Below are 15,031 nucleotides of genomic sequence, written 5' to 3'. Positions count from 1 at the left end.
AACTGTCATCATAGAGAATTTAATAAAAAGTGACTGAGTACAATCATCACTAGCTCAGCTATGGTGATATGAATAATGTTGGTGTTTTATTTTGATGTTTAACAATGCTAAAACTACTAGGCGAAAAAAGGCTTAGTACCTAGATATCAGTACATACACAACCTAAAGAATAGCCAATTCTCATTATCACTTGCATATGCAAAATACTAGGGCCCAACTCCAACAAAACCTTAGACAGTTTTCTACTCTTTTGGCTCTGTAAAACTAGGGCGGGTGCACCCGGGGATGGTTCAAAGATGGAATAATTGTATGAGAATTATCCTTAGTTTCATTTTGATTCTCATCTCTAAATCCTCAAACATATATGTAAATAACTGATAAACACATCCCTTGAACAGATATGGCCAAGAAATCTTCTATAGCTCTGCAGATGTTTCCAACAACAATGGCTAAATGAAGCTAAAACAATCCATGCAGGCAAGTGCTGGCCAACTTTGAAGATCTTACAGGAAAGATAAGTGAAAATTGATTTTATGATGTATTTTGAAAAAGCTAGTTATAATATACTTCTCTTTTGGCTGAAATACTTTCGATCAGTGCCTAATCCATTGGGAATTCAGAGTCAAGTAAATTCTTAGATCTAATTTGTTGCCTTGCAACGAATTTTCATCAGCAATTCTTACCAGAATTTATCATTCAAAAATCCTTATTAACACCCAAGCAACCTCATCACATTCATTAGAGCCTTTATTTAATCCATTGAATTAACAACAATAACAAATGGATGTACAGTCTTACTAAATTGCAATCAATTGCATAAGCTTTTACTCACACAACATCAAGGTAGCTCAGTATTAAAAAGGAGACAAAATTCAGAGAAGAACAGATATGGGGACAGTTCATAATTTGTATTCATTTCCTTTGAAAATGGTATATCCTTTACAAAAGACCCAGAAAAACCTTCAGAGAAGAAGCACAGTTCTTTCTACATTCATCCATATCTCAGAAATTTTGACAGAAAAAGTATACTATAAACTTCTTTCCCAAAATGTTTGGACCAAAAAAAGAACTAAGCATAATACTTAGTGAAAACCAAATTCGGACCCATCTTTAGCCTTGGGATCTCACTTAAATAATGTGAGATGCAACAAGCTTCAGGCTACAGTAGATGACAGGTGTCCTTCTTTTAAAAAACAAAAACAAGAATAACAGAAAGGTTGATTACAACAGCACTTCTTGGCAGGTCCCTTTCTGTTATGCTTCTTGGTTGTTATGATCTACTCTCACAATCATTCCTCATCTTCAGAGTACATACCCATAAGGTCTGTAAGTGATGTATCATCTTCTGTTACATGCAAACTCACTTTAACCTGGGGATTTTCTATGTCATCATTGCTGACTACAAAAGTAACTATTACTCTTACATCTTCCTCGTCATTGTCTCCTGACATCTGTTCACTAAATTGATCTTTCCATCTGTTAAAAGTATCATCATCTGGCCAATCAAAACTTAGGGTTTCTCTTTGTATCTTTATTAAAGAATTGGCATTTTCTTCTAAATCATCGGATTCTTTTCTTATATCAGCATAATATAATTGTATCTTTACCAGCTCTTCATTTGTCTTTCCCCAAAACCAATGGCCAGTCTCACTGATGATGTTTGTTATTCTGTTATCGAATAATTAATCCATTTCCTTTTTCCATTTGTCTTTTTCCTTTACTGTATCAACAGATTCTAAGGCATAAGGAAATAGGGTGAATTTTTTAGCAAGATATTTTGAAAAACAGAGTATCAATTTTCTCTGTAAAGAATCTCTTTTATTTTCAAAATTATCTAATTGATTCAATAAATCAAAAATCCTTTCAACCTGATGATAAGGCATTTGAACTGTAGATATACAAATAATTGTAACATTATTATTTCTCTGTCTTCACTTCTGTGCAAGAGAATCTAGTCCATTCTTTTCTTTATTTAATTCATCCATGAGGGTTACAATCCTTGTCAACTGATCATAAAAATTTGACCATTGTATTTTATCCCTCAAGTATGTCACACCCTGCCTCCATTTCTCTTCCTGCTGATTTCTAAATTCTATTTGCCACTCATGTAATTTGGTTTTTTCTGCTTCAAATTCCTCTGCAGTATAGAATTGGGGTCTTTCAGGGGTGTCAGGTATCTCAATAATAGGGGTTAATCCCACAGATGACTGTGGGGGATATGCAATTCTTAGTGTACTGGATTCTCCCACTTTTCTCTTTCCAAGTACCTTTTCTAATTGAGATACCCTGTTTTCTAACTCAATTCTCCTTTTTACCTCTTGGTTATAGGCTTCCACCACTATTTCATATTTATTATGCATATCAATCATTTCCCTCTCTTCTCTTTCCGCAGTAGCCAGGGAAAATTTAGAATAATCCACATTTATGTGGGCTGCCTGTACATTTGAAGTGTCAGCAACTCTTCTTACAATGATACTCCCTGTTAATCCTGAATCATCAGGCTGTGATGAAGTAATTCTGGATCCTCTTCTCAGGGACCACATAACAAGGGCAGCTTGATCATTGCTGAATGCTGTACCCAAGAATTCCTCTTTATTTGGATCCTGGAGTCCTAAATTATTTAAAACAGAATTAAAAATTAATGCGTCAGCAATGTCCCAATTGGGCAATAATAAAACATTAGCATTTTTTACCATCTGTCTTCCCTCATCAGGGGTTATATTTTGGAACTCTTGCACCATTTGTTCCTTTATTAGATTTTTAATGGAGGTCTCATCCATTTCTGGATGTTCTGCTCTCATATTATTGCACCTTTGCTCAAAAATGTGCATGTTTACTCTCCATGCAAACTGATGGAAAGCCCTAGATCTTACAAAATTGTTATCAAACAAAAAATGTTGACTGGCTTGTTCCAAAATAGGGTCCAATTCCCTTCCTCTGAAATCTGCTGTAGTTAATTCAAAACTCGGTACAGGGGGTTCCTGAGGGTTCCCTTCATCAATCTCTGCTTGTGTAACAAAAATTTCTCCTTGTGACCCCATTTGTTCGAATTGCTCATTGGTGAGCTCTTCTTCCTCAATTCTTATTGGGGTTTGAGAAGGTGAGCCACTTTCATCAGGGGATTCTTCCTCCCTTATTATTCTCCTTCTTTTGGGGGAAGGTTCAGGGGGTCTTTCTTCTAGGACAGTGCTGGTGGATCCAACTATCTGTTTTTCTTTATGCACAACGGGCACCTGCTGTCGGACAATAGTATATCCTGTTTTCTTCCGTACCACCAGTGGACCTATTCCAATGTTGGGGGTGAAACCCAATTTTCTCATAATTTCTCTGGCTTTATCTGGAAAAGAATTAATAAAATGCTATTTTTTCTCATTCATTACTTCCATTATCTCCGAGAAAGTACTCATGAGCTTATGTATTTTATCTGCATTGTTTGCAGCATTACTAAGAGGACTGAAATCTTTATCAAAACAATTAATGAATTCAAAAACTTTTGAATAGACTCTCCATTTTTCTTTCTTTATTTCTTGCTCATGGAGAGAGTATTCATTTCTTATTATATCTTCAGGAAAATAGAATTCATGTTGAACTGGACGAAGCTTGATTCTCAATCTAAGGGCAGAGTTAAAGAAACCTTCTGTATCACAAAAACGAGAGTGAGACATTGCCATTTTATATTGATCCAAAATTTTATGGAGAAAGACCCACCCTTCTTTAGTTATCACAAACTGGTGACCTATAGTACAAGTAGGAAAAATTGATCCTGTCCCCCTTTTGTGCAAAAAGGCCTCCTCCACTCCTCCCATCTGCCACAAAAATTCAGCTATCCCTACCTTTAAAGGTACCTGATAGGGTAACACATGGGGTGTTCCTTTGAATCCATAGACCCTGATGACCGTTGAGACTGAATATGGGATAATATCTCCCCAATTATGTGAAACTTTTAGATTATGGGTTTTGTCCATAGGCCTGACAAGGTGCATTAATGCCTTAGGGATTCTGGGATTGTCACTCAATATCAGGCACCTTAGTTTGGAGGCAAATTTCCTATCAAATCTAACGAAGCTAGCATTTTCTGCTTCCCAGGTCATGTCTGCACTCCATAATTGGACTGGCAGTGCTTCCCCTTCTTGTTATCTATTTGAAACCATTTCTTTACCAAAATAAGTGGCCCCTTTAAAAAGAAACATATGCATCAGTAAGGAATACTGACCCCAAACCTTTTCCACCTTGCCCTGTGCAATCCCCACCAATCCATGATTAATCTCATTCGCCAAGTAAGATGCAAAATCAAAAATTATTTCCACACCAAAAGAAGAGATTTGGGTGATCATATACATGAAGCTCACAGGAATAAAATCTTCTTCGCCCTCTCCGAAGACTCTGCACAGGGTCCTATATATCTCCACTGCCCTGGCTTTAAAACATGATTTCTTGAAGGGTTCTTTAGAAGATGATGTTATGGTTGGGAGGCCTCCAATCCGGCCTATGTGGGCTTTCAGTGCACCTTGTCTAACTACATCCCTCTTGGATATATATTCTTTTTCTAAATCTATCAGATTAATGGGAACATGATACATGGTGAGGGGTCCCAGACTGAAAACCTTCCTAATCTCCTCGGGACTGATGGTAACTAAAGCCTCACCATCTATTCTTCTCACTACCTTAGTGGCTTGGTCATAGTTTTTTGCTATAGCTTCAAGCAGGTCAAAATCCATAAACACGTTGGGGACAACAAGCTTCCCAAGATCAAAATTCCATATATTGGCATGAGGGGCATATAACTTCCTTTCTGCAAACCATTTTTTGAATAAACTCAAACCAGTTTGAGAAGTTTGAGCATCCCAGACCCAATTACCCTTATCATACAATCCATCAGCTACCCTAAGCCTAGGGTTGAGTGAGGTTAACCTCTTAACTTGCACCGTTTCTACAGTAGATTCAGGAAGTAACTCAAGCAAATCATCATGCACATTTCTATCCAGGTAGTTTACTGCACCTGTAAATCCCTTCTTAGGAGGCATCTTGGGCCATCCCTTTTAAAACTTAAAAGCTTACAAAGATGATGGCAGTTTTACTTACTTGAATTCTGTCTCAATTCTCCTTTGTATTCCTACAAAATTTCAACGAACAGATAACTTGACAATTTTTTATCAACCTTGGCACGCTTTTCTTTCAGTAATGGCTTCTGCACAAGAATGGCTTCAAATCTTTTCTCGCGTGAAATGAAACTGATGCAATCTCTCTATATTATACTCTGTTTTTCCTCACGGACGAAGCTTTCTTGTCTAATTAATACAGAGAGTGGCACTACATTTTTTATTTAAAACTGCGCCGTTGATCTTCAAAGATCCTACAATCATGTGGTACAAAGAGAACAACTAGGAGTTATATTTGCCATGTCAGTTATTTTACCCAATGAGAGCTTGCCACGTACATAATTCTTTCTTTTGATGGTGCTTACATTTAGACCCACTGACGACAGAGAACATGTGTCAGCATGTCGCTACTTCGTTATGCATAAAGAACAAGCACCTTGCCATGACGAGGTGGCGACAACCGTTGATCGGATCAAGAAATGATCGAAAGATACGCTACAGGACTTCTTAAGAAAGAAGGTGGCGGGCCCATCTCGCTATGTCACTGTAATTATCTTCCTTGCAACTCTTCATAGCGAGGTAGCGAGCTCCGTTGATCCACTTCAAGCTGACGTTCCAGATTTCTTGTACATTTAGTCAGATAGGTATTAATGAGAATCGGATCTCTGCATAGCTGGCACATGTCAAAATTTATCACAGTCATCTGTCATTACGCGTCATCAAAGATCTTGCCAATCTTTTGCCATTTTACGGGGCCTCGCTAACTCGCTAACGGTGAAGCACCTCAAATTTCCGATAGTGAGGTAGCGAGCTTCGGTACTTAAAAGGATTCCGTGCCGAAAAATGCAAGGGTTACCTAGTAATTACTTCTGTTAATTAAAACTGATTCTGACAATGGTATTTATGACTGGTCATGCCACCTGGTGTAATTATGATACAAGCAAGATGCAATGTCATCATTTTTAGATTTTCACGTGGCCTCGCTACTTCACTAACGGTAAAGTGCCTGAATTTTCCCATAGCGAGGTGGTGGAACTTCCGGAAAAATCAACATTTCGGCTCTGATGTCAGATATTCTAGTGGGTCCCTTTCCCCCCTCTTTTTTTTGGATGGCGAATTGCAAAGTGTACCTGCACAATAAAACATTTAATAAGCAAATCTCCGATCGCCGCATCTTCACTTCATGGTCCCACCGCTTAAAAAAAACTCAACACTCGCTATCTCACTATACTTAATGAGCATGCAACTCTCAATAGCGAGGTAATGCCAGTGGTAGATCTAATCAGATCCGATGGTTGGGACAAATAGAAAGAAAGGTAACCTGGGAGAAAGGAAAAGGAATATGAAAGCATATTCGCCTCTTTTGAAAATTGAAAATTTCGCGCCCAACCATTTATGAATAGGGATGAATACAGGGCTTATATGGTGATTATTTCTTATAGATGGTTTATCCAAAACCCTATGCCTCACTTAGACATAGAACATCTGACTTTTCTATGGTTTAACTGAAAAATTTTTTACTGCAGAAAAAGTCAGATCAACAGTGGCTCTTTCTGGGGATGATAGACTACTTGAGTCTATGCAAGGATTCAGAATCTATGGGAGAGCAGACCACACATCCGGGAAGTGACAACTTCTTCAAAGAGCACAGAGCAACACACAAAAACAAAAACTCAGACTGTACAGGGATTTACAGAAAACAGGATGCCAGGAAAACCTAAAACTATTGTTCATGGAAGAAAATAAGTATTTTTTCAAGAAAAATACCTCTTCAAGAACTGTCCATGAACTAGCAATTCAAGAATATTATCAAACATATCTTTGATTATGTAAGAATCTTCACCCCAAGCATTCTCAATGAGATATGGGCCTGACCAAATGGGATCAAATTTGCCATGTTTTCCTTTATCTTCAATTCTGGCGTTCCACATTAAGACTAGGTCTCCATTTTCAAATTTCTTGTTTACAGTTCTTTTATCATAGAGTTTTTTGACTTGTAACTGCAATTTTTGATTTCTCAGAGATGCTTCTCTTCTGGCTTCGGTCAATCCTACCAATTCATTCATTCATTCTTTCATTTCATCAGTAGTATCTTCATCATATGACTGGATGTAATTGTATAATCCCATCAAATTGTTCTGGGGCATTCTAGCTTGAATTCCATACACTAAATCAAATGGAGCCACCCCAATTGCCTTCTTTACAGTTACTCTGTCAGCCCATATTGCCAACTGTAACTTGGAATCCCATGCCCTTTTATTATCGTCCAAGGTTCTCTTAATGATTTTCAACAAGCTTTTATTTGTGGACTCAGCTTGCCCATTCCCTTGTGGATGATATGGGGCAGATGTTGTTCTTTTCATTCCATATTTATCACAAAACTTGATGAATTCCTCAGACCTAAAACACATAGCATTATCTGTGACAACTTTCTGTGGACATCCAAATCTGGAAATGATATTATTCAATAAGAAATTATTTACCACTTTACTCGTTGCATTTCTGGTAGGGATAGCCTCTACCCATTTTGTAAAGTAGTCAGTAGCAACCAGAATCCAAGAATAGCCATTACTGGACTTGGGAAAAATTTCTCCTATGAAGTCCAGACCCCATTGTTGAAAAGGTGCTTTAGTTTCAACTGGCTTCAGTGGAGTATTTCCTGAGAATTTCAGCTTCCCAGCAAATCTCTGACAAGGATCACATTTCTTAACCATAACTTGAGCATCTTTGAACAAAGTAGGCCACCAGAAACCAGCTCTCATTATCTTATGCGCAGTAGTCTTGGCCATGTAATGTCCTCCACATACTCCAGCATGCATTTCTTTCAAAATATCTTTTTCCCTTTCTTTGTCAACACATTTCAACAGAACTCCTTCAAAGTTTCTCCACCATAATTTATTTTGAACAATTACATACCTGATGGCTTGCAATTTAATATTCCTTTTTTCATTATCAGGCAGATGGGGAGGAACTTCCATATGTTGCAAGTAATGTATAACATTAACGTACCAGTCACACTGGTCCATGTCGCATAAATCAATTCTGAAATCATCATTTACTAGGTTTATCTGATTAGCTTCCAGGTTAGTTTTGGCCATAATTTTGACCAAACCTTGACCTCTTACTAACTTAGTTATCTGCATATCAATGTTAAATTCTTGGATTCTATTTATCCATCTACATCTCCTTCCTGACACTTCCTGCTGAGAGAAAATATCTTTAACTGCAGCACTAGGTACAAAGGTAATAATAGTAGCACCTACCAAATAACTTCTGAATGCTTTTACAGCCTTTACCAAAGCATATGCTTGTTTTTCATTTATTTCATACTTCAGTTCAGCATGCTGCAGGGATTTGCTAAAAAAGGCAATAGGCTGTTCATACCCTTCTTGGTTTTTCTGTAATAAAACTGCAGCTACAGTATGGAATGATGCAAAAGAAAAAATATGCATGGGTTTTGTATAATCTGGGGTCCTCAACACTGGAGCATTTTTTATCGCAGTTTTTATATCCTGGAATGCCTGTGAAGGTTCACCATTCCAATCTATAACAGTTCCTTTCTTGAGCATTTTTGAAATGGGTCTACTGATTTCAGCGAAATTGGTAACAAACCTCCTCAGAAAATTAACCTGGCCAAAAAAGGACTGTATACCTTTCATTTTTTTAGGTTTAGGGACTTTATCAATAGCTATTACCCTTTCTGGGTCTATTTTTACCCCATCCTTGGACACTATGTGTCCTAATAACTTTCCTTCTGTGACCCCAAACGAGCATTTCTTTGGGTTTAGGGATACCCCATATTCCAAGGCTTTTATAAAATTTTTTTCCAAATGTTTGCAGTGATCTTCAGCCTTGTTAGAATACGCTGTAAGATCATCCTGGTACACAACCATAAATTTGTCAATATATTCATGAAATGCTACATCCATGGCTCTTTGGAAAGTAGCTCCTGCATTAATCAAGCCAAAAGGCATCCTCACATACACATACGTTCCCCAAGGGGTTATGAAGGCTATTTTGAACTGTTCACTTTCTTTTACCAGAACTTGATTATATCCAGAAAAGCCATCCATCATTGACATCAATTCAGAGCCGGTCACTTGTTGCAACATGGCTTCCATATTAGGTAAGCCATAATTATCTTTTAGAGATGCAATGTTTAGATTTCTAAAATCCACACAAAGCCTAATATCTCCATTCTTTTTTCTTACAGGAACAAGGTTTGAAACCCAAGTGGAATGCCTAATTGGTTTGATTATTCCACCATCTCTCAATTTTGTCAGTTCTTCCTGCATTTTTGGGGCAAGGGTAGGATTGATTGGCCTCTGTTTTTGCCTAAAAGGTTTTACATTTTCTTTCAACGGTATGACATGCTGGAAAAGGTCCTCCCTATAAGCTTTAAGGTCATCATATGACCAAGCAAAAACATGCCTATACTTTCTAAGTAGGTCAATCAATGCTTTTCTGATTTGAACTGGCAGATCTTGGCCGATGTAAACCCTTTTAGGGAATTCATCCGTTCCCAAATTCATTTCTTCTAACTCCTGCGGTTTGGGGTCCTTTATCCCCGATTTTACTCTGTCTTGGTTATCAAAAATATTCTCCAAGACTACCAACCCCTTAGGCATCTTATTTGTTTTTAATTGCATGATTTCTTGACCAAAAATGGTTTCCTTCCCATTTATGGTTTCAATCAGTCCATTGCAGTCCATCTCCTGCCCATGGTATTTGTCTTCATTTAGCAAAAAATTTGTGATATCTTTGTCATCTTCAAACACCTGCCAATTTTCAATGTTGTCAGGTATAGGAGGTCTGTTTTGGGCCTCAATCTGGGAGATTCTTGCAAATGATATTTCTTTTGGTTTGATAGCTACATTGGCCAGAAGATCAGCCATTTTATTCTGGGTCCTATCTCTCCATGAGATCCCAAATGCATCAAAGAATTCTATTTGATCCCAGACTGCGTTTCTATATTGTTTTAATCTCCTATTTTTTGAGGAGTAGGTTCCTTTAATCTGAGAGATGATCAATTCAGAATCCCCTATGACACACAATTTCTTAATTTTGTGGTGTGTGGCCACTTTGAGACCTAGCAGTAATGCTTCATATTCAGCAATGTTATTAGTGCAAGAAAACTTCAAGGTGAATGAATACCTGAAGGTGTTATTTTCAGGGGACACAAAGACTACACCTGCCCCTGCACCCTCTTTAGAACTAGCCCCATCAAAGAACATTGTCCACAATTTTGGTGAATTCATGCAACATTCAACCTCATTTTCAATGATATCAGGTAAGTTTTCCACTTCCTGAATAATTAATTCAGCCCTGAAAGCATTAATCCCAGTGTCTAGGAAACAGGTGGTATCTTTGTCAATTTCTTCACCTAAGATGTGGTTAACCCTTGGTTCCCTATTTACCCTGACAGCTTTGTCCCCTATATGGAAGGTGGCATAAGTAAGGTCACATTGTAGGCTTCCCCCCATGGCGGCACTCCATTTTCTGGAAAGTAGCATCCCGTAGTGTGGGGGTATATCCACTACAAGGACAGACATGGTTAATTCTACCTCAAGAAATGTAGCCAGTTTGAATGGTAAGGCATTTATAGTACCTATTACTGGAACCTCTCTAGCATCCATCCCTCGGCATCTACCTTGCTTAGTATCCACCTTCAATCCTAGGGCTTCCATTACTTTAAAAGGCATTATAGTGTTGGAAGCTCCAGAATCTATCATACAATTTTTCAAGGTTTTCCCTTTTATGATTAGACTAAGGAAAAAAGGATCAATATCTTGCATGAACGCAACTGATGAATCATCTAAGAACATCTGAGGAATCTGGGATATAATACCATTGTCCTCTATTATTAATGGGGTCTGTTGGGCTACAGCTTGATCATCAATACTATTGTTGTTTGCTATTCCACCCAACCATGACAAAGCTTTATTTTTATGCTCTTCAATTCTAAAAAGCTCAGACAAGGGTACTTTCACAGTAATTTGAGATAACATGGCAATCATATCAACAGGTTCAACCACAGTAAGTTTTACAATAGTACCTGGAATCAGAGTCTTTTGAGTAGTGGGCACCACTTTTTGCTTGACAACATCCGGTTCTAATTTCTCTGGTTGCACTATGGTCTTTGTTGCTTCACCTTTTTGAAATTGAACCTTCTTTTTTGGTTCCCATTTCTGACCCTTGTTCTCCTTGATCTTAGACACATCTATACTGGCTTTCTTGTGTTGATCATCTGTCTTATGAGTGGTGTCTTTGATGAACATACTAGATGGCCTTCCTGCCTCATTATTTATTGCTCTATTTCTCAAATTGTAATTACTATGGACTTGTGAAATCATCTCGGCTGTAATTCTATCAATTTCCTCCTTGGAGGGGATTCTTAGGTTTGTGAAACCTACTTCAGAAAATGTATTGCATGCCTTATCTGTATCATTCTTTTCATCATCTGAAAATATTTGCTGATGATGTAACTGGTAAGCAATTCTTTGGTTGGTAACATCATTCTCAGGTTCTTCTGAATCAGAATCTATCAAATCATCAGATGTGTTTGCCATATTGCAGCTTATATCATCATGGTTTTTTTCTTCTATTTCTTCTTCTGCTTGCACTCCTTGAGCTTGGGCGAACGACTGGGCAACAACACAATAATCAACAGAATGAGGTGATTGGCATATAATGCACCACGGTACATCATCATTCATATTTACAGTGTTCCTTTGCAGGGGGTCTGGGGTACCCTTATCTTTCATATTTTGGATATGGTTGGGAACTGGTTTACCATCTTTCCATTAGGTGGTGTAAGGGCAATTCTGCATCCTAGGCTGTCTATTGAAATCGTTGTTATTCACAGGGGTTCTCTCAGTAACATTTGTCTTATTGAAAATAGTAGGATTCATCTTCTTGAGCATTTCTAAAACATGGCCTATAGTAGGTTCTTCAGGCCTTTTTCCTATGGGAGTTTTGTCACCTTCCCTTTTATTATTATTCTTAGGGTTGAAAAGCTTAGGATCATCCCTCCTCCTTAATTTTCCAGAGGCCTTTCTATTATTTTCTATATTCACCGCAACTCTATAGGCATCTCTTAAAGTTTTAGGATCCTTATCTCTCAGTTGGTAGGCCATTTTGCTATCAAAGGCATTGAAATAGGTTGTAAGACAGACGTCTTCATTTAACCGCATAAACTGAAATAGTTTGTACATCCCTTTCTGAAATCTCACATTGAAATCAAATGTGGATTCATTTGGATTCTTCTTGATATTGTTGAACTCATTCAACATGAATCCTGCATTAGTATTGTCCCCATATTGTTCTTTGAACAATTTCTCCAAATCACTCCATGAAGTAATACTATCATCAGGCAACCTCCTGAACCAATCCCTTGCATCCTCTGTGAGTGAATGCACAAATAATTTCATCACCATGTCCTCATGTTCAACTTCATAATCATTGAGCATGTCAATGAAAATTCTCAAATTTTCTTCACCAGTAACAGCATTATTCCAGAAAACTTAACCACTTTATCCCTTAAATCAAAAGATATGGGATAGGGGGCACCAGGAATACCGGCAAATGATATTTGTCTATATTTTTCGAAGTATATAGGTTTCTTCTGGAAACTAGGAGCGTTAGAGGTACTAGCTGCATTAGCTTGAGTTAGGAGAGTAGCTTGGGATAGCTGTGGTGGGACAAATGGGACTTGAGTGCCAATATTGGAAGATGAGGTAGGAGCAGATTGGGGTGCTTTCTGAGTCAGGATTATGGGAGCATTAACTGGTGTAGGATTTGTAGGTGTGATAGACAAACTAGGCCATGAATTCAATGCAGAATTAGACTTTATGAATTAGATTTTCCTTCTGGTTTCTACGGCCTGAGCTTCATTTTCAACCTTCTCAAGTTCTTTTGCAAGGTCTTCCCTCTCTTTTCGAGCCTTCTCTAGTTCTAGATCTAATTTTGATATGGAGGGTTGTATAGGTTTTCTCGGTATGGCTTGAGGCTCATTTATTTGGATTCCTATAGCCTTGCCTTTCCCTTTATCTGGAACTGTTCCAGTGGGCTCTATTGGATTAACTTGAATGGGTTTATAAGCTTGAACTTGAGCAATAATTGGTTCTTGCCTTTGATTTAGGAGTTTTTCCTATTGTTGAACTTTAGCTCTTAGATTATCAACATTTCCAAAGACATCCTGATGGAGCGTGGGGGTATTCTCTTCTAATTTTTTATTTTGCTCTTTCAAAGCAACCATCCTTCTTAGTAGAGTATCTCTTTCTATTATTGCATCCAAAGTGGCTCGCTCCCTTTCCTTTTCAAGACGGATGCGCTTAGCTTCTTCCTCAGCAATCCATTTCTTCAAAAATCCTATTTCAGATTGCACTTCTTTAGAATCAGCAGAGGTTGCCTCGGAATCAGCAGGATCATCTAGATCTATAAGGTTTGGTTCCATATATGGGGCTACTCTGGGATTAAAAAGGGTATCAGATGAACTCCTAAATCCTAGCCTACAATTTATATCTGCTACAGGCCCTAGTCTTGGTGAAGCAATTCCCATAGTAGATACGTCTTTATCTTGAAAAACTCTCTGATCTGGTAATGGAGTACTGAAAATACCTCCTAAAAGTCTTGTATTTTCGGATTCAGAACTAAGCGAAGATGATTCTCTTGCTATTATCGGTTGATAATGGGAATTTACAGAGGCATTACCTCTAGGCTTCCAAGTAGGATTTGGATCTATTCTTTTCTTATTTTGGTTCTTCCTACCACCTTGGGGTAAATCAGTATACATTGATACATCGAGATTGGCTCTCATGTAAGCCCTTGTGTTTTTTCTCTTGTCAGCCATATTCTCTTTTTGTTACAATAAGCACTAGCTTCAAAACCTTGACTGAGTCGCCACCCTTTTTTGGGAAAATATAATAACACTTCTTACTGACAGAAAGAAAATAATACACAAGTGGGAATAAAAATATGGCACAAAGAGATCAATCACTGATGTTGTAAGACTGCAACTCTTGCTTGTTAGATAAGACACTCGGATAAGCTGGATGCGTCAGTGTGTAGCAATGGTACTTGGGTTTATATCTTCTTTAAATTCTCAAGTTTTGACACTAAAGATTCCCCTATAGCTACGGGCAAAATAAAGATCACACGACACATACTTACTTAGTAAGACTAAAGACAATTGCAGTACTTTTTACAGATGTGTTAGACATTCCCCAGCATAGTCGCCATTTTGTTGGTGTTTTATTTTGATGTTTAACAATGCTAAAACTACTAGGCGAGAAAAGGCTTAGTACCTAGATATCAGTACATACACAACCTAAAGAATAGCCAATTCTTATTATCACTTGCATATGCAAAATACTAGGGCCCAACTCCAACAAAATCTTAGACGGTTTTCTACTCTTTTGGCTCTGTAAAACCAGGGCGGGTGCACCCGGGGATGGTTCAAAGATGGAATAATTGTATGAGAATTATCCTTAGTTTCATTTTGATTCTCATCTCTAAATCCTCAAACATATATGTAAATAACTGATAAACACATCCCTTGAACAGATATGGCCAAGAAATCTTCTATAGCTCTGCAGATGTTTCCAACAACAATGGCTAAATGAAGCTAAAACAATCCATGCAGGCAAGTGCTGGCCAAATTTGAAGATCTTACAGGAAAGATAAGTGAAAATTGATTTTATGATGTATTTTGAAAAAGCTAGTTATAATATACTTCTCTTTTGGATGAAATACTTTCGATCAGTGCCTAATCCATTGGGAATTCAGAGTCAAGTAAATTATTAGATCTAATTTGTTGCCTTGCAACGAATTTTCATCAGCAATTCTTACCAGAATTTATCATTCAAAAATCCTTATTAACACCCAAGCAACCTCATCACATTCATCAGAGCCTTTATTTAATCCATTGAATT

Source organism: Cupressus sempervirens, chromosome 6, assembly GCF_028749045.1.
Source record: "Cupressus sempervirens isolate cs-2001-9-10 chromosome 6, ASM2874904v1, whole genome shotgun sequence".
Taxonomy (NCBI): Eukaryota; Viridiplantae; Streptophyta; class Pinopsida; order Cupressales; family Cupressaceae; genus Cupressus; species Cupressus sempervirens.
The sequence above is the reverse complement of the archived record's forward strand: the minus strand, read 5'-3'. Positions refer to the sequence as shown.